The 26,906-nt window shown below is 38.6% G+C and overlaps 1 protein-coding gene across 2 annotated transcripts in view; it reads left to right on the top strand.

The window, feature by feature from the left end:
- RARB (retinoic acid receptor beta) overlaps positions 1-26,906 on the top strand; it is a 527,110-nt gene that overhangs the window by 100,492 nt on the left and 399,712 nt on the right. The window lies entirely within an intron of this gene.

Genomic DNA, 26,906 nt, shown 5'->3' with positions numbered 1-26,906 from the left:
TAGCCCAAAACTATATGGTTGTAAACATCCTTCCTTAAAGGAGGTAAACTGTTAGGTGGGACTGCATTCTTCTGCATAAGCCTCTGTTTCCCCCCTCTTTGTCTTCAATGGAACTGTTCCCTGGGAATGTTGCCTTTTTTGTTTGTCCCATGCACCTGGAGAGGTTAAATGCAGGTTGATGATATTGAGCACTGTAGGGTTTCAGGTTTTGTGTTCATGGGAAATGTATAATCTCCCCGTCTTTGAAAACCTGAAGGGCATTTCTAGGGCAAGTGCAGAAGTGAGTTAGGGCAGAAGTGTTTTTAAATGATGCCAAATTAATAAAATAGCCATATACTTGGTTCAGGCGACCATTTACTGAGCAGAAAGAACAATTAAACAGGAAATAAAATTGAATGGCCTTTTAAGTAATCAATGTGAACTTCTGCACTAAATTACTGAAGAGTGAAAATATCGTGTGTCATCAGTCCTTAAATATTCTTCCCATTAAAAGGTTATACACTGACCTCTACCCCATAATCCTTTGGATTATTACTATTAATTTCTTTTTCTGCTATGATCACTGGACATGACTAACAAACTGATATGTGATTTTAATAAAATAAGATTTCAGCGCTGTGCATGTTTGCTTGGTGTTATGTACGATGCCATTGATGAAAAATTATTAGGCTGTAATCCTGGCTCGGTTAATGTGTGTTCAAAACCATTTAATTCACTGGGATTAAACATATTTAAGAGAATGTAGGATTGCTGAGTAAGGACCCAGTCCAGAAGAACATACAGTAAAATCTGAGTAAGGACCCAGTCCAGAAGAACATACAGTAAAATCAGTTTATCTTCTAGAACCACATTAAAAGTGGTTACATATATGCGGGTTTCTATGTTATATTTATTTATAAAACTTTAATCCCACCCTTTCCCCTTCAGCCTTCTTTTCTTGTCTCTTTCTCATTCTTAAGCCCCCACCCCAATTCTGTTTCCTGACATGTGCACAAACTTAGCTTGTCACCTGCTGTATTATTTGGAAATGTGACATATAAATAAACTCGATGGGGATGAATCACATTCTCCAAAATGGCTCTTGTATTCCAGAAGAGTTGCCAATAATTTTCTGATGATTCTGGGCCATTTCCCTAATGAAATATGTGGCCGGCACTCTTGGCTACTGACTATTAAGAAACGAAGCAGTCACTGGACTGGTTCATGCAATATAGTAAGCCAGTTGATGGTTTACTGGGACTACGTGGTCATGCAGACTTCTGGAGAGGAGCTCATAGCCACTTTACTCTTCCCCAATCTTTTTTAACTCCTGAGCTGCACCGAGCTTAGCGTGTTGTCAGAACCTGGGCTCATAGTCTCTTCTTGCTAATCCTGAGCTGTAGCCAAGCTTCCTTAACCCTCTCTTGTCCAAGTCCCAGACTCCTTCACAGCAATCACATATCTTTGGGCCCAAGTGGCCACAGTAAGTTCTCTTTTCTGTATTTGATCATTGTATTTACCGCAGCCATATCTTCTTGTTCCATATGAATATTTCCTTCCTATTACTTGACTAGTTGTGCCAGTCAGGTACCATACTGAATGATCTATGGTCACCTATTGCTATTCTATCATTGCATATGGGCAAGGAGTTGCTACTGAAAATGAGTAAACATTTAACATGTTCTAGTGGAAAGATGTGAATGGCTTGTATCGAGGAGGAAATGCTTCGTAAAGATGGATAAATCTTATATGAAGATTGTTTTCACAACATGGGGCTTAAATTGGCTTTGTGTTAAATTGTAAGTGTAAGACCTGCATTGACTTTTCTATAAAAAAAAAAAAAAGCTTATTTTTTTCTTAAATTTCTTCTGAATTGATAGCACTCAGATGTGACACAGAAATGGCAAAAGAAACTCAAATGTGGTTTCTGTGGCTGTTGTAGTCTGTTATAAAAGAGAACCACTTGCCTTGTTTGTTCATTTTTCCTTCGGCACAGAAATGCACTGAAACCCATTTCTAGTGACTGCTAATTATGACAAGTCATTTTTATGTCCACGTAACGTTAAGCTTGATATAGGATTAAATTCTTCCAGGCCTCTGTCGGTCCAGCTCATGAAGATGTCCTGTAGAAAGGGGGTTTGTGCATACACAGATGTTTCCCCATGTGTAGGACTATAAATCTTTCCTGTGAGGGGATGTACAATTAATTACACCCCAGGGGTTAAATTTGTTCTCCTGTGATTGCGAGAGGAAAGGCTGGCTGGCTTGTGACCATTGCATTTATCAGCAAGGCTTAAAAATCTGTGGCAAGTGGGGAACCTTCTGTTCACCCAGTTATTGATGTGTTGCAAGGCATGTCTCCTCATTCCTCTCTTGCTCCAGGGTTCTTTCTCTCCATCATCCCAATGCTGCATGTAGACTACCTCATCAATCACTAGTCTGCTTTTGGGACTTTCACATCAGTCATTGATCTGCTACAGGGTGCTCCTCAGCTCTGTACTTCCCTGATGCGCAGTTCCTAATTACCAGTACTTTTTGATGTGTTTTTGAAAGGCTGGGTGACTTGTAATTTTAAATTTCCTTTCTATGGTTTAGCATAATTGGTAATGATGTTTTTCAAACTCTTCCCTACCTAACGTTTCCATTTCAACAAGAAAACTGCTAGGGACCTGAGAAATTGGCTTCTGTGTATTACTGGGGGTGCGATAACCCTAAGGCTTTTGGAAAATATTATAAGTCAGAGATCAAGACCCTAAAATTATGGATGATTGTTTAATCAAAAAAGGTTGCCATTTCTATAAGCAAAGAATGAAGGAGAAAAATGTTACACAGTGAAAAACAATGGAAATACAGTGTGTGATTGCATGTGGTCATGAATTCCAACACATCAAGAACAAAGCCTGTCTTACCCAGTTGATACCCCATATGCTTTTTGTAGGTTAATATGACCATTAAAACTATGTCTCTTACTTTATGTTACCAGCCACTGTTGATGACAGTTTGTTTACCTACCACTACCTCTGAGAAGCACTCTGGCTCCTTTCAAAAGGTGGGTTTAAATCTGGCATTGGCAGACTTCAGGCTTGTGTGATCTATGAAGAAAGATTACATTTGGCACTATTTATAAACATTTTTAGAATAAGGGGGTTGGAACATGATAGAGGTGTATAAAATTATTCATATCATAGAGGAAGTGGATAGAGAGAGAAGTTGTTCCTGCCTCTCTCATAATACTAGAAGCTGGAGTCATTCAGTGAACCTAAATGGTAGAAGATTCAGGACCAGCAAGAGAAAGTACTTATTCACCCAGTGCATACTTCCACAAGCTGTATGTGGCAATGGCCACCGGCTTGGATGGCTTTAAAGGGGGAGTGGGCATAGAGAATAATATTGGCTATCACTAACTACTAGTCATGATGGCTATATGCTACCTTCAGGATCAGAGGCATGCTGATACCAGTCACTGGAACACAGAGCTTGGAAAAGTTACTTTTTTGAACTACAACTCCCATCAGCCCAATCCAGTGGCCATGCTGGCTGAGGCTGATGGGAGTTGTAGTTCAAAAAAGTAACTTTTCCAAGCTGTGCTGGAACAACAGTAAGAGAACGCTATTTCCCTATGTCCCGAATGTGGGTTCCTCAGTGGCATCTGGTTGGCTGCTGTGGGAAGCGTCACACTGGACTAGATAGTGCTTTGGTCTGATCCAGCTGAGCTTATCTTAGGTTTTTCTGTAGAACCCTGGGGTTCGCTAATGAGAACCAGGTGCAAAATGGTGGTTCAGATATAAAGCCAATTACCAAGCAGCCCATGAGCCATATGAAGATACTTGCACAAAAATATTAATCTTTATAAGGATTATGACAGATCAGGTAAGCGGTGGTAACGCAGCCAAAGCTCTGCTCATGGCTGGAGTTCGATTCCAACGGAAGGAGGAAGTTGAATCTCTGGTAAAAGGGGTCGAGGTCCACTCAGCCTTCCATCCATCTGTGGTCGGTGAAATGAGTGGTGGTAAAGAAAGGCCGGGGAAGGAACTGGCAAACCCACCCCATACATACGGTCTGCCTTGTAAACGTCGCAAGACGTCACCCTAAGAGTCGGAAACGATTCGCACTGTAAGTGCGGGGACACCTTTTGATATGGAGGGAGGGAGCCTTTTTATTGTGATCATAAAATAACAGTGAATCTGAAGCCCTTCCTGATTTACTGCAAATCATCTGATAAGTTAGGACTAGATTCTGATCTGCCTTCCACCCGTCCCTGATCTAGTTTACCTGTAAATCTTTTACTACTTGAGTTAAGTATAATTCATACAAGAACTCTGAAGGAAACTTTCCCTTTGATTTTATTTAATTTCCTCTGTGGGTTTTGCTTATTTAGAATATGGATGTTGCTACCACTAAAATTCCAAGTGGAAAATTTGCACTGAAGATATATTCCATAATCATCACTGGAAAGTGTTTATCGGTTTCATTTTGAATGCTCCAAGCACTCTGGAAAATAGTTCTGCAACTTGTGAAATATATTATATTGGGTGAAAAGTTGACCATCTACTCTCAGAAAAATTGGAGGCTAATGGCAGAAGAGATTATGAACCAGATTTCATTGGCCACGAATAAAAAAAAAATGTGTTTCATTTCAGACAATGAGATGTCTCTGATTCATAAGGGAATCTGTTCACATTGCTAAATAATTAATGAGGATTTATTGCTATTTTTATACAAGCAATAAAAAGGGCTTTTACAGCTACTGTAGTTTTCACCAACATTCGGTGCTGCAAGCTTAAGACATGTCCACAGTCTGCTTGTATAATCTTAACAATGATCAATGGCCTTCCCCTGATGAGAGCACTGTATGTACATTTTAACAAGGTCTGAGACATGGGAACACAAATATCTCAATGGTATGCTATAACATTTGATATTTTTCCATGCCTGATTATCTAGACTGAAAAAGTATGGTTTTTTTCCATCGCAGGATGACAGAGATTTATAGCCACCTCTAATATTATTTGATATGTCAGAAGACATCAGTTTGTCAAATACTACACATTTGTAGGTGCTTTTTTATTTAAAGAGGGAATGCTGATCTATTTATGCAGATGCTGTAGCTTTATTACCATGACTACTTACATGGTAATGTTTCATACTCATAGATGGACTTTTTAAAGAGATCAAGTACCAGATTTTATGTGGGTGTCAGGCTTCCATGTATATTTTCCAGAGGCATAGGACTAGATGTAGAATTATGGATCCACTGGAAAAACACTAGTCAGCGTGGAATGCTTCTCTGTATAGTTGCATCATGGAATTAGTGCTGAAATTCACGGTCCTTATTATAATGATTTTATGGTCTCTGGAATCCAGTTACAAGACACAACATTTGTTCTGGCTACTCTACAAGTTCATTACTTGGCCATAACTTCTGAAATAAATCACACATTGACTAGCATTGACAGGCTGAAAGCAATGCATGCATCCAAGCTTTACCCCATCATTTTTATCCTCAATTGATTTCTCCAGCCAAACCTCAAAACGAGAGATGATAGTTGATAGTTCAGGCCATACTGCAAGATGTAGTTTAAAGCACAGATGGCAAATGAGTAGCCCTCCAGCATGGTGAGTGGTCAGGGATGATGGGAGTAGGAGTCCAACAACATCTGGAAGGTGTAAGATTCTCCATCCTTGCTTTAAAACATGGGTTATTTAGGAGCTTAATGTCAAGTCTGATTCTGAAACCAAGCTCTTGGCTTGCCATTCAGTAGAAGAATCTATTATTTTGGAAATAGTTCTCTTCTTACATGGTATTGCTCAATATGTACCTAAGAATGTGGACACATCTCTTTCCCTGTCTCCTCTGGCTATCTGGAATAAGCCCATCATTCAGTTACATGAATTCAGTAAGGGATAAGAAGGCCCATAAACTCTAGGAGGCAAAAACAAAGGCCAGATATGACATTCAGCATATTGAAGGCACAGTTACTTGTACATCACCTCAGGGCAGGACAACCAAGCATGTTGTGGCAATTTTTTTTGCAAAATCCTGACACTTCAGTGATGGGTTACGGAGTACGGCTTGTCATCCATAATGGTGCAGGGAAAATATTCTTGCCTTAGGGTGAAATGAACTTCTTTGCCTGACAGTTTATAGTTCTAGCTGTGGAGGTTAACAAATTATATCCTCCTTCCCTTGGTATTCAGCTCTGGGCCTCTCTTTGGGTGTATGATACCTTTTAAATGATGCACCCTTTAATATGAAGAATTTTCATAATACTGAAGAAAAATGTGTCAACAGGATACAAAAGGACAAAAGGTTACTGTTCTTTTCCGGCATGAAATTTGGATTCTTTTAATAGTTCACATATTTCCTGTTGCCCTTTTTGCTGGAGGCAAAAAGGCTTAATTGATCATTTTAACTAGAGTTTTATATGAGTGGAAAACCTTTAAAAATAACTAGTATTTGACTTGTATATCTCCTGTTCTAATCATATCATTGCCTGTTACTCACTAATAAAAATAGAGGAAGGTCTATTGGGGTAAGTGGAGAACTGCCCCACCAACCTCAGTCTGACCTCAGCCAGTCTCCGCCTGCCTGCCTTTCTTACTTAACCAGTCCAGGTTTGTTGCACTGCCTGTCAGCTTCCTCCTCCATAGGTTTAGTGCTGCCCTTGTAGAATTTAGCAAGGAGGAGGATGGAGACAAAACTAGAATTATATGGCTAATATCAATAGCTATAGCTTCTACCTATTGTTTGGCCTCCCTGCCTTCTGCAAAACCAGTCTCAATGGGCATCAGCCACTACTGACTAATAAATAAATTTTAAAAATTCGGTACATTGACCAAAACAAAGGACCGGAGCAGATTATGTGAAACCATGTTTTAGAGTCACGAGAACAAGCTTTGGTGAGCATTGGAGTCTCGCCCTCCACCCTCCTCTACTCCCTCACATTAGGGAAGGACATCAAAAGTTTCACTTTCAGCTTTGATAAATTGCAGCTTTCCAGTTATCACTGAATTTGGGAAACAGTGGCTTATTGTAACAGCTAGCAAAACAGGATCTCAAAGCATGGCTTGCTCCCATTTTGTTTGATTTTTTTTCTGAAGAACAATACACACCGGAAATTCTCAGTCTTTCTGGAATCAAGTTGCACTGACAAAGTTGCCACACGATCTTGTTTGGTCCTAAATAAGATCCGCTGAGTTCTGTAGGGCCTTCTTGCAAGGATGTGTGCATAAGATTGCAAACTTAGAAGGACCCAATGAAATAATTTTACCTCTGGAAAAGAAATTTGCTGAATTTTTCACATCTTATTTAAGCTTGGGATGGAATGATGGGGGATGTATAGCTGTCACTGAAAACAGCAGCTTGGAAAAGAAGTTTACAAAGTATAGTGCAAAAAAAAACTAATGAGGAACTATGAACATCAAAAACAAAGGTCATGGGCATGTACAGACTGCATCTCCCTTGTCAATGGGTAACATCTGCATTTAATAAGATGATTCTACAGTGCAACAGTTAAAGCCCATCAGGCTCATCCATCTCATTAGAGAAGATAAAAGGTATGATACTGCTATTATTTTCACTTGTTTTATGTCTTTATGTTTTACATTTTATGTTTCCTAGTAATTGTGATTGATGTTGGATAAATGATTCTATACTGACATTTCTTGACATTTATTTTACATTTCTAAGAATTTGAATTGGGTTGATACAAGCTCATCAAGGGGTTAATGAACTCAAAGGTTTGGAAAGCCCCCATAATGTGACTTCCGGGAAGGGTGACTTCGCTTGTGCCTGCTTTTGAGACGGGCTCCCGCCTCAGAAGAAGCTTATTCAGATATAAATCAGTCCGAACATTTTTTTTTTTGACTGATGAAATTTCTCCCGGGCAGGGAGAAACGTAGAGATCAACCTCAAAAGCCTGTTTTTGTTGGGAGGACTGGATTTCATTAATTTATGAGAAAAGGTCCAGCCAGCAATGCCGGACGGACTTCCGAACAAGCTCTATCTGATTAACGCGACACGTTTATCTTTTCTTCAAAGAGAAAACAGACTAACAGGCAAGCACCCTTCTTTCTATTATTTTTTTTACTTGGTTTAAATTGTTACAGCAAAAAGAGATTTGTCAAATGAATCAGCTTTAAAGAACTTCTGGGTGAGCTATAACTCTTCTCTGTTATTCACGAAATTAACAGCTTATCTCTGTTTCTATTGCAAAAAGCTGTCCTGGAAGTGCATTCTAAAGATATAAACAGAAGAGGGATTTCGATTCCGAGGAGAAAAAAATAAAAAATATGAACTTTGGAACATTATATTGTCTGGGACTATTCTCTTTTTGGTCTATTTTATTTTGACGAATCTGCTTCTTCACGACGCCACTAACTGTTTTGACGCTGGGAACTAAATTTTGTATTCTTGAACATAGAGAGATAAGGCAGGCTGCTCTGTTTATACTGTGATGTCATCAAGCCTGGAATATTAACCCAATTGTTGCTGAAATAAGAAGTGGTTCTTCTTTATTTTTGTTTTGTTTTGTTTTTGTGGTTTTAAAAATGGCAATCAAGAAAGTGGCTGAGAATCTGGAAGTAATTATGTTTCAGAAAATAATGGATGAGATTGAGATAACGAAACAAACCCTGCGACAGGGCAGTAAGGAGCTGAAAATTGAACTGAGCAAAATGACGCAGGAGCTTAAAGAAATAGGGGATCCTGTGAGAGAGGAGAATGAGATCAGAGATGAGAAAAGAAAAAATAAAGGGAAGATACAAGCCCTGGAGATTGGAACAAATGTGGAATTGGAAAAAGATCTGGAGTTTATGGATATTAGAAATAAAATCTACTGTTTGGAATTTAACGTTATCTCTGAAGAAATTAATGAAGATATTAGAGATAAAGTTATCAATGGCTTGGATAATTTTCTGGACTGGAATGACATGATGGAGCTTGATATAGAGAAAATCTATGGAATTAACTGCAGCCATGTGACAATGGAAAAACTCTCAAGAGATGAGCCAGTGCATTTTGTAAAAAAGAAGAACAGAGATATGACTTTACAACAATATTTCAGCAACTTATTCAGAATGGATGGCAAGAAAATATTTGGGATAGAGGAAATTCCCTTCAGACTCTTATTATATGACTATGGCTATGACAGCAAGATTATTATGGAATACTGATAATGGAAGATTGGACACTGAAATTACTGGACTTAACAGGACTATTGAAGATGGAAGATGGAATTAATATGGATAATGGAATAATGGCTATTGAAATTATTGGACCTAACAGATTTTGATGAGATGGATTAATCGATATGTTTATTTGGACTATGGTTATGACAATAAGATTATTATTATTATTAACGAGATGGATTAATCGACATGTTTATTTGGAGAAAAATTGATAGATATATTTCTTAAAGAATTGAAACCTCTCTTTGACTTTTTGTGGAAAGAATAAAGTAATGTTTATGAGATTTGATGATTAATTAAGATAACTACTGGAGGAAAGTGATTTTATAATATAATTTAAGAGACAGGATTGTTATATATTGTAGACCTATAACTGATCTGCGAACAATGGGAAGTCAACATTTTATTTTTTTGTTTAATGATTTTTGTTTTGTTTTGTTTTTTGTCTTTGAGTGTTTTATGATTTTGTTTTGTTTGTTTTATGAAAATTTGAATAAAAATTATTGTAAAAAAAAAAAAAAGAAAGCCCCCATAATGTTAGATGCATCCACATCTTCAGTTGTCATTCCTTCTTGGAGAAACTCTTGTCATATTTTGTATACATCACACAGATGCAATGGGATTATTTGTAGAAAATCTGCACTAAATTGGGTGCCATGTCATTGACAGAATCATCTAGGCATGAAAATTGTTATACAGTTTGACGAAGCTAGACCTATAGCTCTATATAGCTATAAATTGAAATGATCTGTTCCCTGGCTGTCAAGCAACAAGTGACATGTTTTATTTTTCTTGAAACTGTACAGCTCCATTGTATTTTTGGAATACCATGGTTAGCTCTGGGTATCAGTAAGATACTTGTCACTAAAAAAAAAGAGAGAGGAGGGGAATAAAATCACTATGTATGCATTGAAAATGGAATTGATGAGTTCACTGATACAGGCTGATAGCTTTTCATCTGTCTCATTTGCTGTCCCCTAGCTGGGATATTTTTGAGAGCATTGTATTGTGTCCTGAATGTTTTCCAGTTTTACATAATTCACATCTCCTTCCTCAAAAACTGCTAGGAATTTTTTAAAAGTATGTTTATATTTGTGTATGTATCACTATATTTTTCTTGCAAAATCCTTAATTACTCTGTAGTGTGTTAAAGTTCTGCGTCCAGCAAAAGGTTGCCCTTTTTTCCTGTCGCAATTTTTTTGCTCATTACCGGAGCTGCTTTTCTGTACCTGTTTCCGAATCACAGTTTATAGTGTTACCAAAAAAGAGCTGACCTTTGACGTCAGTGGGAAGTAGACACAGTCACATTCTGAAAATATGGTCTCCTGTTTACTGTTGTATTCGTCAGAGAAAACTGGAGCAAAGGTTACACTGAAACAGATCTGAAAAAAATCTAATGAGCAAATGCTTTTTTCATAGCTTTACATTTTATCACATCCCTCATAGTATTTCAATTCCTTTTCTAATAGTATTCAGTGGGCAGTATGCTGGTTTCCAAGTATTTACCTACCATATCAAAACACCAGCAATTTTAGTTATGTGAAACACCATCTGTTTCCAGTCTTATATTTATTCATCTGGATTTGGGCATCTTCATTAGCTCTATTCAGCTGTTGCTTCCCCTAACAAGCTTAGGTAGAACTGCAACATGTTGGCTGCCATTTTCCATGTGTTGGAAGGCAAACGTGTTCAGTGGGAAGCCCTGTTATATTCACATAGGCTGGTTTCAAATTGTGTGGAGAACCTGTGTGAGTACAGCAGACTTCCTGCTTCAGATGTTTGTTCTTGAATCCATAGAGGGTGATGGGGATGGGCATGGTGACATGATAGAGAGGGAGGACCAGCCACCACATCTCTACTACTCTCACTTGATTCTAATTGCATGAAGGAAACCAACACCTGTGTTGGACTCTGATCTCTTAGGACTGAAAAAGCATAACAACCTTAAACAAAAGTATTTGAAATGCAAATGCTTAAAATATGACACATACATACCTGTATCTTGGTTTTGTTTTATTTGTCCTGTAAATATATTGTAATTGTAAATTGCCTTGAGGTATGTGTGTGTGTGTATCTCTCTCTGTATACTATTTAACTACAACTAAAAATTTCAAGGTAGAGGTAAAACAGTCAACATAATGTATTTTGACTTTGCAAAGCTTTTGACCTCTGCTTTCATGGTATCCTCAAGCATAAGCTTTAGAAATGTGAAGGGCTTCTTAATATGGATATACTTTTGGTATAAAGATGACTCTCAAAAGTAATAATGAATGAAATGAATTGTCAAATAGGGTTCCTTGGAGGTCAATCCTGGGTTCAGCTCATTATGTATTTGGAAGAAAGAGCTGACAAATACACACTGAGCTGAAAATACTTTAAGAGGATAAGCTACAAAATGATCTCAATAAAGTGGAAAGGATGAAGAATCATTTTAATAACCATCATGGCCTACAGGTCATATTCCCTTAACAAAGAATGGTGTGCCCTCTTGGTGTTGTGGCTTAATTGGATAGGGTACTTTTCCCACTGGATGTCAGTGTCAGAATGGTCTCTCTTTCTCAAAAATGAGATTTTGACACTCTCTAGATCAGTGTTGTATATAATGACAAAGACCAGACCTTTCTGAACATTTCTGCATTTTCTCTAATTAGGTAAGGAAGCTATAAAATTGCAGTTTTGTAGAAGTGATTAAAGTTGAGAATGAGAGAAATAATCTCAGTGAAACCACATAAACTAAAGCTTTAATCCTATGCACACTTCCTTGGGAATCAGTCCTATTGAACACTGGGATTTACTTACAAGTAAACATGCAGATGATCAGGCTGCATGTATCTCTTTCTAAATTTGACTTGTTGAATAGAGAATATAGTACTTTTATCCTCTAAAACATGGTCAAACATTCTGTGATACTATGGTAGTCAGTTCATTACTATATTATTAGATGAGTATTTAAGAATTTACAGGATTAAAGCATAACATTATATTAAGTAGGCAAATGAATTGAGTCGTATCTTGTTATGTGCTACAGTTTGTCTAGGAATGCAACCTTCTATACTAGGAATGCTATTCCGCTTTCAGCAAAAGATTTAAGTGACAACTAAAAAATGGTAGCAGTTTTGACCTGTTTTATCATGCTTTCTACGAACTCGTTATTATGATTAAAGATATGCTACGCACAACATGCCAACTACTTGCTGGTAGCAAAAAATACCTGCTGTTCATAAGTTATTATAAACCTTCTTTGGGGGGAAAATCCATCTTTCTTTTGCAGTGCAGTGAAACCTCCAGCATTTCTTTGCATCTTTATGGTTTTTTTTTCTTTTTAAATTCTTTTCAGAAACATATATCCCAATTTCAGCACATTGCAAAGCACATTGCATGGGAATGTATAGGCTTTGCAAGCATCCTGCCACTAATCATTTGCAAGTTTCTGTAATAAGACTAATACATTTCTTGCAGTTATTCGAATGTAAATGTAATAGTTAGAGACTTGACAAATTTCCCCCCAAATTTGTGAGGCGTTATTACTAATGATCTTGATGGCATCTTCAAAGCCCCAAGTTCAAGTCCTTCACCTGCATCAAGGCTTCACTCAGGAAGAAGCTGATTGGCTAAGACTTTCACTGACTGATCCTGACAGAGTGAATTACTGGAGGAGGTGTTGCCGTTGGCTTCATCTTATGAAAGTAGCATTTTGAGAGTTAATCTAAGGGATGAGGAGAAGCATTAGGATGGAAGCCCCTGTTATTATTCATGTGAAGAGGGTTCTGCATATTGAAGGAGCTGTGACCTGGACCTTTGGACCCATCCCTGATGCCATGCATACTGACTAGCCCTGCCCTGATATCCACACATTTAGCATGGACGCCTGCAGTGGGGAAGACTACACGCATAGACCTCCATGCGTTCTGGATTCCAGTATGATTGGGTTCCAGAATGCATGGAAGCCTATGCATGCAGAGGTCTACATGGGGAGGCCTCCCCAATGCAGACATTAACACTCTGTGTTTTGTGTCAGGGATGGGTGTAGTTGACTCGTGAGATGTCAGGAGCAGTGGTGCAGCCCCTCAACTCATGGAGTCCCTTCATGTGATTAAAGAGTGAAGGAGCCTACACAGTTCTTCAGATCTGGAGCCTCGGAGAGAGGGAATCTAGAAGCTGGGAACCAGGGCCGAACTAGACAGTATGCAGGATAATTTTTCCAAGTGTTAATGGCAGTTGCTGGGGGTAGGGTGCAATGCAGATTTATATTGCAATGCTAGGTTTCCTGTATGTTAGTTTTCACTTAAAATTTCCCTCGCCAATAGTTATTCGCTTTATCAGGAAACACACACACATATATTTGCCTTATGAGATAAATGGCAGCTGCAGGGGGTATTTTAATCCAGGAAAACATTAGGGGTTGTATGCAGTACTGCACCAGTCAGACTTCCGCTTCCTCTCCTCACTCTTCACCCCCCCCCAAAAAAAATCTGCTCTGGAGGGTCCGCAGGGGAATGGAGGGGACAGGAGAGGGAGAGGAAGCTGCCTAATGTGCACAGAAGTCTGTTTTGTCAGTGACGCTGTAGAGGTAGATATGGACCTATAGGATTAACATCTCTTCCATACTGAGATCCCAGCCCAAATCAGCCCTTCCCTCTCTATAAGTGGTGTTAACCCTTTAAGAAAATAGGGAACATCCTATTGATGAATATCCTGCATCATGTTAATGCGTGGTTGGAAATTGGGTGGTGGATTTTTATAAATCAGGGTGGTATCATAGGTATTCAACTGTATGCACATAAGATCAGTACTGTTGGCAGCAATGAAAGAGTCAGAAGGCATAGACAAAGCGGTCTTGCTCATTGTCTCTGTAAGACTGCGCTTAAGAAATTGGAAGCCCCCTTTGAAAGCACAATTTCCTCTTCAAGACAATTCACTCATCATTCCCTCAAGGTAATTCTCTCCTGTTTGTCTTAACTGTAATTAAAGGGAAAGTATGACATTTCCTTAACTGTGGTTTATGCTTTCCAATGTACCTGTTTCACCAGGACTTGAAAGCACTTTTTAAAACCTAAGGGGAACACAGATATGGGAAATTAGCTCTAGAGGGCAAAGGTTGTGGAATAAACATGTGTTTCTAAACTGGTTCCCAGTTTCCAAAGGGACCCAGTGTTGAAACTTGACCAGCTCAGCATCCCAGCAATTTGACTTAGGCCTGCCATTTGACAATAAAACAATTAAATTGCAGCTATATTTTTCTGTTTTAATTTGCTTTTCCTTTTAGCCCTTTTTATATCTGTGTGCCATTTTTCACCAAATGGTGGACAGTAGATTCTCAGCTATTGTTGATGCTGCCTTCCATCTCCAGTTGTTTCTTGAGGTCTCTGAGTAACAATGTACTTTACGTGGCAGGTTTTTTCCTACTGCCTGAAGGAGTTCCTCCCCCCCATGAGCTAATTTAGTTGTCACTCTAAACCTAGTAAAAGGTTAGCAAGATGGATCATTAGCCAGTAGCATGTCTAGTCCACTATATGGTATGTTCTTATCTTTAAGGTTTTGAATAATAGTCTCCCACATCTTAATAGAAGCATTTTTACAGTGAGACTGGTTGGCTCTTTCTGGAGTTCTGAATGAAGATGAAAGTTGTATTTAGATACCAGAACAATATATAAACAAATAGACATTTACATTCCCTGGTTGATCCCTTCGAGAGAGGAGATGGATGCTCTTAAAATTTAATGAGCCGGTGTGGTGGTTAGAGTGTTGGATTGGGACCTGGGAGGCCAGGGTTCAAATCCCTGCTCGACCATGAAGCTCACTGAGTGACCATGGGCCAGTCACTGCCTTTCAGCCTGACCTACTTCACAAGGTTGTTGTGAGGATAAAATCAAGAGGGGGAGAACTATTTACCCCACCCTGAGCTCTTTGGAGGAAAGATGGGATATAAATGTAATAATAAATAAATAAATGTTCTTGTACCCAGAGTTCATCAAGATGGTGGCTGTCTTTAGCTGACATGAGCTGCCGTAGATATTAATTTTATGAAAACAGATTTAAAAAGGGTGCTTTTGTGCAATGCTGTTTCCTGATGAGATGAGAAAAGCCACTTGCTATTTATTTATTTATTGTATTTATACACCGCCCCATAGCCGAAGCTCTCTGGGCTGTTTACAGTAACTAAAAACAGTAAAACAAATATACAAATTTAAAAACACATCTTTTAAAAACAATTTAAAACACAATTTAAAAATTTAAAACAATTGCTATTGCAAAAGGAATAGATTTAAGATTTATTGATTGATTTTCTTACATTTATATTCTGGCGGTGGTACCAGACTTTGTATTGTTGTCTGCTCTTTCCCTCTGAGGGAGATTTTCTCTGAGGAGGTACCTAAGCCCAGCTCATGCCACACCTCCCCTCCCTTTTTCTTTGGGGCACAACCAGGCTTTAGCCCTTTAGTGTGCATGTGTGACTGTATGGCTATGTTCCTATCTGAGTCAGGAGGACCTTACATCGGTGGTACATGCTCTGGTAACCTCGCGTTTGGATTACTGCAATGCGCTCTACGTTGGGCTGCCTTTGAAGACAGTTCGGAAGCTGCAGCTAGTGCAAAATGCGGCCACCAGTTTGCTGACAAGGACCAAGCGGTCCAAGCACATAACACCTGTTCTGGCACGCTTGCACTGGCTACCAATATGCTTCCGGGCCAGATTCAAATTGTTGGTATTGACCTATAAATCCTTATACGGCACGGGACCACGCTATCTGTCGGACCGCCTCTCCTGATACGAACCCGCCCGTTCACTACGTTCTGCTACGAAGGCCCTCCTCCGGGTTCCGACTCATAGGGAGGCCCGGAGGGTGATGACAAGATCTAGGGCCTTCTCAGTGGTGGCCCCCGAACTGTGGAACAGTCTCTCTGAGGAGGTGCGCCTGGCGCCGACACTACTATCCTTTCGGCGCCAGGTTAAAACCTTCCTCTTTCCCAATGCATTTTTAACTTAAGTTATTGATTTCTTTTTGTTGTAACTGACTTTTGATCGTTTATTGTTATATGTTATATGTTTTTATTGTATTATATTGTGTATTTTATTATATTCCTTGTTGTTCACTGCCCAGAGAGCTTTTGCTAGTCGGGCGGTATATAAGTGTAATAAATAATAATAATAATAATAGATGCATGTTCAGATGCTGTAGAAGGTCTCTTGGCATGGTAGAAACTGTATAGGTTTTAATGAAAAAATAGTTGTGTGAAGTGCAGTATTTTTACTGCATCTGAACATGAAGGTAATCAATGTGGTCTAATTCAATCCTCCAAACATGCTAGCATATCAGAATGAAAAAAAATGCCACTGCTTTTAATGTTTTAGCAGATTATAGACATTGGCTTTGCACCTTTCTTATAGTTGGAACAAATATTATATAACTGTGCCTATTTATGAAACTTACATTTTTAACATGTGTAGTTTGGTTTCAAATACTTTATTATTTTGATTGATGGATCGCTTTATTGATTGTTGTGTAAACTGCTTTGTGACCATGGATGGTGGAAAGCAGTCTATAAATACTGGAAATAAATATTATAGTCATACTCAGAATACATCCATTGAAGTAACTTGTCAATTGATTTCACTGAGTTTACTCTGAATATTACTTAGCTGGGTATCAGTCTAGGATTTCCATTCCCTTCCTCCCAAAAACATGACAATTGTAGTTAAATGACTCTTTATTTTAAAAAGCATATAATGCATATTTCAGCCCCAAACTAAAGGTACTTTGTAGAATGAAGCATGGGAACAAAGTGAAGCAGGATATGCTGGCTGATAGGACTATGAGCCACAGTGGATATTTGGCTGTGATATGCCCGTTTACTAAAAGACAGAACTATCTATTCTTGGTATTAAAAGCATTCAGGATTAGTTACTTGAAATACGTACTGGCAATGGAGAAAAGGTATTATTTATGGGGCCATGCTGAAAACTGATAGCAACTATATACCTTTCTGTGGGGTTAAATATGCACTCAAAATGCTTCTAATTCACATTTGAAGGCATGTGGGAAGAAATGCTCATTTGCACAGGCAAGCTATATAGCATGATCTCTATGAAACATCTTGCCTGTAAAAGATCCTTTTATGTAATAAAAATGGGTTAAACTGCATCTAATGGTCTAAACTTAGTGTGCTTGTGTTCACAGTGTGTCACACTTTGATTATCTGAAAGCCACTAAGTATGAATCTGAATGATTTAATCCTTCAGAGTTTAAGATTGCTATACAAAAATTATAAGTAGGAGTTAAAGTGATAATTATGAGAAATAATATTTTCCCAGAGTGGCTGAGGCTGCAGTACCATACACACTTACTTGGGTCTATGCCCCATGGAGCTCAGTTGGACTTGCTTCGGATTAAACATAAAGTGCATTATTTTTGTTAAGTGCCTAATATACTGATTTAAATATAGAGTCAGATATAAGCCTATAAGTCTAACTACATTTAAGTTGTGTTCTGCCTGAAAACACCATAATTAAAAGTGAGGATGAGGGCAGGAGTGTGCAAGCCAGCCCTTTCCTCAATGTGCATCAGCTCTGCTTGCTGATTGTCTGATCTTCCATATTGAGCAGTGAGGATCTGCAGGAAGCTTTTGCTCACATTTGCCTAAACTCTAGTAAAACCCTTTGTGCAATAAGGGATCCTGAGAATAGAGGGTTCCTGATTGTGTGCAGGATTTTTCTCAAGTTAACATGAGCAAAAGCCTCCTGAAGACTTCTTCTGGTCAACATGGGCAGGTCATGGTTATCGGGGGTGGGACTAGAGTGCATGCTCCTGCAGCCATATCTGCTTTTAAACATTGCATGTTCAGGCAAACGCAACCAAAATTATCAGAGAGCAGGAGCACTTTCACTATGAGGAAAAGCAAATGCATGAACCCATCTTTACTTGAATGTAAACGGGTGACATATCTTGCAAAGCAAACTGTATTCCTATTAGGGGTGGAAAGACCTGTCCATTTTGGTTCTCTCAGTTTCTCATATTTCCAGTCTCAAATTCAGTTCTCCACATTGCTGCAGCAATTTGAAATTTTGAATCATGAAACTTCTCCAGTATTTTTGTATGAATTCTCCTACTAAACACATTTTGATGCAGTTATGACTAATGTACACATTTTTGAATCCTAGCTGCTGGAGAGCAACAATGGGAAAGAGTTTTACAGGAGGTTAGAGAAATTCATGAAGATCAAGGTGATCAATGGCTACTAGTCACAATGGTTATATGCCACTTCCACCATGCCTCTGAATACTGTACTGGTAGCTGGAGAACACATGTGTGAGAGGGCTTTTCTCCCATGTCCTGCTTGTGGACTTCTTAAAGATGTTGGGTTGACCACTGTGGGACACGTTCTAGTCTAGATGGAACTTTGGTCTGATCCAGTCGGACATTGCATGAAAAAGCTCTGTGCTCACATACTCCCTCTTTCCTCTCCCTTCCCATAAGTTATTTCTGCTTTCACAGAAATAGGCATTATGCTTCATGCAAGTGTTTGTGAACACAGGTGCACTTTAAATCCATATTTAGAGAACTAAATAATTGGTCCTATTTTCAGAGGTGCTGAGCTCTTGCAGTTTCTATTGATTTGAAACGGATGTTGAGTTCTTAAAGTTTGACATTTTGTCTTTAAGTGACAGCTAGTCACTGTAAAAGATTAAAAATAAAGACTTTCCGACTGTTAAGGAAGCTTTGTGCTCATTTGACCTTTGCCAAAGGAAAAAACCAGAAGGACACTGTGCTAATTTAATAATAACAGTAACACTAATTTTAACATAAGTAACTGAACAACTTGTTGGTGTTCAGGCTTTATAGATTTCTGTAAAGGACAACAACATTAGTTCTAATAACAAATGGCTTATGGGCGTTCTTGTGAGTTAGACCATGCATTCTTGGTTTTAAAGTGGTTTGTGCCATTTAAGTGGTTTGTCCTGTTTTCTTCATTTGCTTTGCTATATAACATTTCCATTGTTGGACACAAAGATGGTGTGGATGTGGGTGTGCATGTGCAGAGGAAATAGAGTGTTAGAACCCACAACCTCATGCTAGCAAAGTTTGGCTGGGACATCTATTGATATTCAGAGGGGCTAGTTGTTTTACATATGTTTACGGCTTCTCGGGCAAGGATTGTTATCTTGCTGATGTGACTGTGTTTCTCTGTTGTCCTGCTCTAAAAACCCACCCTAAAAACCCAAGTGTGAAGCAGTTGTTAGAGAAGAGCCTGGGCTCACCTGGTGATCTTAGTGTCTCTCAGTCTCAGCAGCTTGTCCTCCAGTGTGGTGTAGTGGTTGCTGTGTCAAACTAGGACTGGAGACCTGGGAGACTAGGTGTTGGGCTTCCATTGGCAGGGGTTCATCAAAAGGCTGGGTGTCTATGCCCCTGGTCCCTCTCTACGTGCACACAAATGGCCATATCCATTTTGCTTAGTTTATCCCTGTTTATTAGGGCCAGGGTGTTACATCACTATGGATGGGATCCACTTATTGGCGCTGGTTTGATTGCATTCCGTTCACTGGCAGACAGTTCCATTCTGTGCTGGTTTGTTTACAGCTGTCCTCTGCTTTTACCATTTTGGTGAAGTTGGTTTCAAGTTAACAAAGCAAAGATGCAGTCTGGCCCGTTTCATGTTAGCAGAAAACCAGTGTCAGGAAAAGCAGTGAGGCTCACAGCATTGAGGATCAGTCTGCAGGGGTAGTGAATATGCAAACTATCAGGAAGTCTGGTGACAAGACCTTGCTCTATAGCCTACCAACCCCTCAAAATGCCTTCCCAGCACCTTCTTTCTGCTGGGTTTGGCTTATTTTGAACTCAAGTCAGGCCCTTTCTGTGCCACCCCTTCCCTTTGTCTTCAGTTATATAGAATACTGAGGCCTCACTGTCAACAAATGGGTCTCTACTCAACTGTTTCTTATTTGGCTCATCTCCCAGCCATTCTTTACTAGCATGCCCTGCTGACTGAGGACCTGATTCTGCATCCACATAGCAGGGAAGTCCAGGGGCCACTGGAAAGGTCTCTGGCAGCCCTTCACACTAGGGTACAATCTCCACTCAGCCATGAAGTTCACTAGGTGATATTTATTCAATCACTCTGTTTTAGTCCAACCTGCTTAACAAGGTTGTGAGGATATCTTGTGGGCGGATTGGGTATGCTGCCTTGAACACCTAGGAGGACAGATAGAATATAAATGTAATGCATTATAGATAAATAAGATAATAAGAATACGTGAAACCTGTATGCTTTATCCAATTACGTATTGGAAGTTTAGTGATTATTTGTATACCCGGCTGTCTGCTTTGTGGATATTAGATTGATTGTACACCATATATTTACTTAAGTAATAATAATAATAATAATAATAATAATAATAATAATAATAATAATAATAATAATAATTTTAAAAAGTAAAGAATAAGAATACTGGCCTATATTGGAAAGGTGTTCTGAGGTTAATGTATGCAAAGGGCTTTGAATGTTCAAAAGTGCTCATTATAAATGCTAAGTATTATTAATATAATTATGGAAAGAGTGTTTGGGTATTATTATATGATACAGATCAAACGTAAAAGGCAAAGTACACAGAAATCATAGCTAAAATTCACATTCTCAGGCCTTTGCAATGAAAGATTCTATCCTGACAGAGGTAAACCAGTTTATGTCAGCACATTACTAGCACTATCCGTTTCCAGAAAGATTCTTATGCCAGCATAGTAGTAATATTATGGAAGGGGCTAGGACCTTGCTGTTTGGGGAGGAAGTTGAGCGGTGTGTGGATGTGGACTTATTTGGATTATTACAGAGATACACACTTCTAAAGGTAGGGGATATGTTTGGGAGTGGGTTTATTCACAGTCTCATAAGAAAACAGAAGGAAAAAAGAAAGCAAAAAATAAAGTCTGATAATGAATGCTCGAAGTGGTATAGATGGCCGAGAGAGACAGAGACGCTTTCTGTCTTCCAAATTTGCTTCTTATGTAGAAAGTGCCCCCCTCTCTCACCCCCCACCCCCACACCTTTTCTATTGGAACAATAATCCTATGAATAAAACCACCTTCAAATAAGAAATGTGCTCATGCAGTGTGGATGATGAACTGTGTTTAATAAATTATAAAATAAATAGCACCATATCCTTCTGCCCTATAATCTGTGGTTTGGTTTCTCTCTTTGAAATTGTTTTAATATGAGTTTTTTACTTTTGTAAACCACTGTGAGATTTATCTTAAATGATATAGAAATATTCTGAACTAAAATAAAACAATGTTTGTTTTATTCATTTACTTATTTAAAATATTTCTGTACCACTTTTCATTTTCAGAGAAAATGCCAAAGTGGTTCACACTATCATAGCAAAATCCAATAAAAATCCAACTCCATCAGTAAAATAAGTTTTCAGCAAGTAACCAAGACATCATGGACCACTATTAGCAATCAGGAAAAGCCTAGGTCAATAAATGTGTCTTCAGTTCATGATGAAAACACACCACAGTTGGTGCCTGTCTAATCTCATTCCACGGTGGCAGGCTCCTCCAGAATAATAGGCTTCTCCACAATGGAGAAGTTAGATGTTAGTAAATTGTGAGAGTATGTTAAGATGAGGGTAGACCAAATATAGATGGTGTTCTTCATTCCTCTCTATATAGAGAATTTGTGCGCACAGTGCAGGAAACTACCTCTTGAGTTATACTCCTCATATAGGATCCCTGGTGTCATTGACCAAAATATAAGAGGAAAAAAGGAGACAGGAGCGGCGTTCAGAGAACAGTTTGTTCCATTTTTCCTGACGTTTCCTTACCTGATAATTTCTGCATTTTATTTGATCTTTCACATGATGAATAAGCCACTTCTGGAAATATAGCACATTGCTGTGTTAATTGCTTCCAGAAAAAAATCAGTTTGCAACTCCATTAACCCAGAAAATTGTGGGAGTAAAGTGACACAATTTGGGGCAGTATACTGCCCAACAGTTATTTCCCACCATTTTCATGGGGGGAATCATGGGGGAACAGAAGTGCACATGTGCAGAAAGGGTGGAGGAGTAGCAACATGTCTAATGAAATTCAATGTTGTGTCACACCATGCCTACTAATAAAATTTAGTGCAACATGGCGGTATATCAACCAAAAAGCCACAGTTCCATAATGCAACAGGCACTGCAGTGTGAAAAGAATGTTAGAAATTGGGACAGAAGTGCTACCGCTATAATCAGTCAAACTAATGCAATAAACCCCATGTCTGAATACAGCCTAAGCCACTACATGCAACAAAGACATCTAGTATCCTTTTCCTTGCTATTGCTCTGGCATTCAGTTTCCCACTGAATTGGAATGGTTTTGTAGTACTGGACAGAACTGTGCATACTTTAACAAATAACAGGATGGAATCAGCTTCTTCAAAGTTTCATTTCTGAAAGAGCAGTGTAAGCTTCTTGGAGGTTGTGGCCTAGATTTGAGTACATATTAAGCTTTATTAATTTTCTACACATAGCTTCTGTCAGTGAAAAAGGAGCGGGAGGACCTCAATGCTGGCCTCACCCCTGATGTCGTGTGTCACTGGCCTTGCCCCCTAGATTTTCATGCATTGGTCAGACATCTGTACTGGGAAAGCCTTTGTGTGAGCTGCTACCCACTTCTTCATGTATGAAAGCTACACATGAATAACGACTAAATAGGTCCTTAATTAGGCCAGGAAGTCAAGTACCATAATACCTAACTATCTGAATAGTATAGTATGGAAGAGATGGTTCAACTTAACTTACGTGATTTAGCTTGGACAATCCATAACCCAATTGTGTGGACTTAACTTTCCCCCTACAAACTCCCCAAAGAGAGTGAGCCTCAAGCCACTGAGTTTCACACAATTGGTGGAAAGAGAGGACTGCTTTCCGCAGTCCCTGGTTGAAAAGGGAGTTGTCTCTGGCCTCCAGCTACATGGGAATTAATATGTAATAACAGGGAGGGGCAAGGTGTAGTACGTTAGACCATTGGCTTGAGGCTACTGATTAATCCTCTCCCCAACTAAGAACCAGCATTTATCATGTTTTAAGGAGATTCCACATTATTAGTATATGTTTGTTTTTATCCTGAGACTGCAGCAGGAAAAAGGACACATTTGTAGCCTTTTTGCATATGTGGTCTCCTTGTGTACAGATGACCAAGGACAGGAATGAGAAATTGAAAAGGACAGAAGAGAATCTGTATTAAGCTCCACTTAGGATGGATGAACCTGTCATTTTTGGTATCTCTCAGCTGTTTCAGTTTTCCTGTCTTAAGTTCAGCTTGTCCCCTCCCTTCATCAGCTTACAATTTTAAAAAATGCATGTAAATTTGTACATTTTTGTACCCATTTTTCCTAACATACAATTTTTTTGCAAGCAATTTCCCCTATTATAATGCATTTTAAACATTATTTCCATCATTATATTTATTTTTGTGCATACTTTCCCCTAAAATATGCTTCTTTGTACCCATTTTTTCCATTGGAGAACCACATAACAAATTAGTTCAAATTTTGAAGAATTCACAACTTTGGTTTTGGTTCAAATGTTGGCTTGGGAAGTGTGAATGAGGCAGGTTTGCTTTAAAATGCAAACTGAACACATTTCTCATCCCTAGCTTTATTTCTCTTGAAGAAGAATAAAGGGAAATCAAACTGTCCACTTCTCTGAAAACTCTCCTAGAAATCTTTGCAGATATTGCATGTAGGTTTTCTAGCGCCGTAGGGAGGGCTTGATCAATATTTTGTGAATAATGCTTGCTCTTTACTGAATCATGTGACGGTAATTTTGTGTTCTGGAGAAGCTTGTTTGTCATGCGTGTCCCCTGAGTTTAAGACAACCTGGCCTGTGCCCCTTAGTTTGGGGGCAAGGATTGGCTTAGCATAACCTAACCTATAATCTTGGGCAGTGTGGAAGCAACCATCCTATAATGGCTCTTTGGCCGCTGCAAGTAATGTATGAATTGGACCTTCACCCGAGATTTCCTCCCATCACCAACATTCCCACAGTGATTAAAAGGAGTTTATTTCATATATGATCCAAGCCAAACTTATTCCTTTAGTTTCAGATATATTAAATCTGCTTGTGGTTTTACAAAATGAGCAGGGAACCCCTCTGAAGAATAATTGCCCAGTTCTTAAAATAGGAGAAAAGCTATTACACTCTTTTTCTTTATTTTGGACTTCATATCCCTGGAGTTTTCTCCATTTCTTTTTTAAAAGGTTTTTTAAAGTAGTGAATTCTAAACAATTACTAAAAACATCATATTGAAACTAGAATCACTAGGGAAGTTTCATTTTTGTAAGAATATGAGCAGAAATTCCTCTTACAAATGAGAATATGTAATGTGAAACCTGAAAAGTGTGTGTGTGGGAAAGAATTCATTTGGATGTTTTTTAAAGCTCCTAGTAAAAACGTAATAGTTTCTGAGGATTTAAAGAAAGATAAATCTTTCAGTTGCTCTGTTTTAACAATATGGAAAGGATGCGGGAAAGGGCAACAACTAGTCCCAATTTTATTTTTTGTTGATTTCTGTTTCAAGTTAATTCTGCAGTAATTGGATGCACTGTGTCTAATTCTTCATAAATCAACAGCACATTATCGTGATATTGACAGTGGCTTGGCTAGTTCTATTGTCTCTATTGAGAGTTATATTCTGCTTCAAAACAATTTGCCGTGAACACCCTTGTTTGTTAGCCACACTAGTCTTTGTCCTGGCTGAAAACTTTGATTTATCACTGAATATAATTGATGGCTGTGGGGTAGGTGGACTATAGCTATTGCTCCTCCTCTTTTAATCTAGCTTTGCCTAGAAATCCATGTCATGGAGCATTCTCAAGGGAACTAGGCTGGGAAATTTTCTGTATGTCCAATGGGAACCCATTAATCACAGTGAAGAGTCTCTTACAGGCTGTATCCATGTTTGTGAAAAGAAAAGAAAACGTAGAGACTATCTCAAAATGACTTACCAGGAGAATAGATGTTAAAGCTTAATGTATTCATTGTGATAACATATGCATCACTAATGCATACCAAGACATTTTTGGAAAGGATTTCACTCTTCTTTAAAGACTTTGAAGTTGGTGAAAAACTATACTGTCAGACGTTAGGGCCTGAAGGGGAAAATACTGTTACTGATTTTAACAAGAGAAGAAAGAAAGCCACCACTACTTTTGATTGGGGAGAGGATGAGGAATCGACAATAATGAAATCAACACAGACACAGAATTCTGATAGTTGGGAATTTATCAGTGAAAATAAGTGAAATTATTTAGATTATTGTGAGGTCATTTGAAATTGATAACATCATTCATTTCATATTGATAATATGATTCATTAGCAATCAGAGGAAACTTCAGAAACTAGAGTGGATGCTGGATGCCCGGTGCTACAAATCAATTAATATTTCTCCCTATTATATTTCTGGCCTTCCATCCTCATTTTAGTTTTCCCTGCAATAATCCTGGCTGTGATCAGGAAGCCTGCATGATTAATGGGCATTGGGCCTTTGGACTGTTTTACAGCAGGCACCTTCCTCCCAATCCACTTGACAAGCTAGTTTTGAATCTTGAGGTATTGAGGCAGCTGTGAAATAGGCTACCAAGAGTCAAAAGCTTCTGCATACATGCCATTGTTTGGCTGTACTTAAATAGGCTTTAGTACCTTCATTTATTCCAAATTTTACAGATAGGGTACTAAGGCTTAGAGAGCAATTGTGTGATTTGCCTAGAACTACTACTTAACGTTTTGGATGAGCAATGAAGTGGACCTTAAGGCAAAGTCCAATACTACTATCAGTGTGCTGTGTATTCACACTTTTATCTTCATCTTCATTCCCATATTCATTTCACTTTTAAAGTGAGATGAGTATGGGAATAAGTAATTTTTTCCAGTGGTAAAAGTTTCTTCAAAATCTGCCTGCCCTCAAGGTGAGATCCAAGAGGTTTCAGGTCTCAGAAGCAATTGAAAGAAAGTTATCCAGAATGTGGTAAATGTAAAAATAAAGCCTTCCTTTGGCCCCAATTAAACTAAACTAAAACACACACATAACACAAAACAAAAAGCCCTATTGGTAATTAAACTCTAAGAAGCCTGGCAATCAGTTTTAACACTTTCTTGGCCCCACAGAGCTTTTGAGTGGGCTCATGTCCTTAGTACTGCTAGGTTGGCTGACAACATCAGTATAACATGTTGATTTATCTGAATTCGTTACCATCATGACCTCACTGTAATGCTGTCACCTGTGTGTGACATTGCAACAGCTGCACTGTACCTTAAGCATTTTTATGCTAGCTCTGTAAATCTTTGGACTGGCCTGCAGTTATCTTGCATTTAAAGTGGACTATATGAGATATTTGCTAAGAAACATTTGCCCACCAGGGCGAAGTTAAAGGAAGTAAATAGACAGCCATATACAGTTTAGTCACTTGCAGTCTGGTTCCTATCCCATCTAAATAATCATGAACCATGGGAAGAGAGATCATAATAATGCATAACAACGACCGTTCTATTTACTAAACAAACAGCTTTAGAAGATAAATTTAGTGAAGAGTAAAAGAAAAACCAGAGCTTGTTTTCTCATGAATGTCCAGTTTAGAAGTGTACTAAAGGTGTTTGCTTTACAATTAAGTACTTTACTTCGTAAGATTTTGCTAACAAAGAGTCAGGACTTAGAACACTAAAAAGAATAATTTCACTTTGCTTTATTTGCAGTTGGGCCT

This window comes from Rhineura floridana, chromosome 10 (genome assembly GCF_030035675.1).
Source record: "Rhineura floridana isolate rRhiFlo1 chromosome 10, rRhiFlo1.hap2, whole genome shotgun sequence".
Lineage (NCBI taxonomy): Eukaryota > Metazoa > Chordata > Lepidosauria > Squamata > Rhineuridae > Rhineura > Rhineura floridana.
This window is presented reverse-complemented; position numbering and strand designations above follow the sequence as displayed.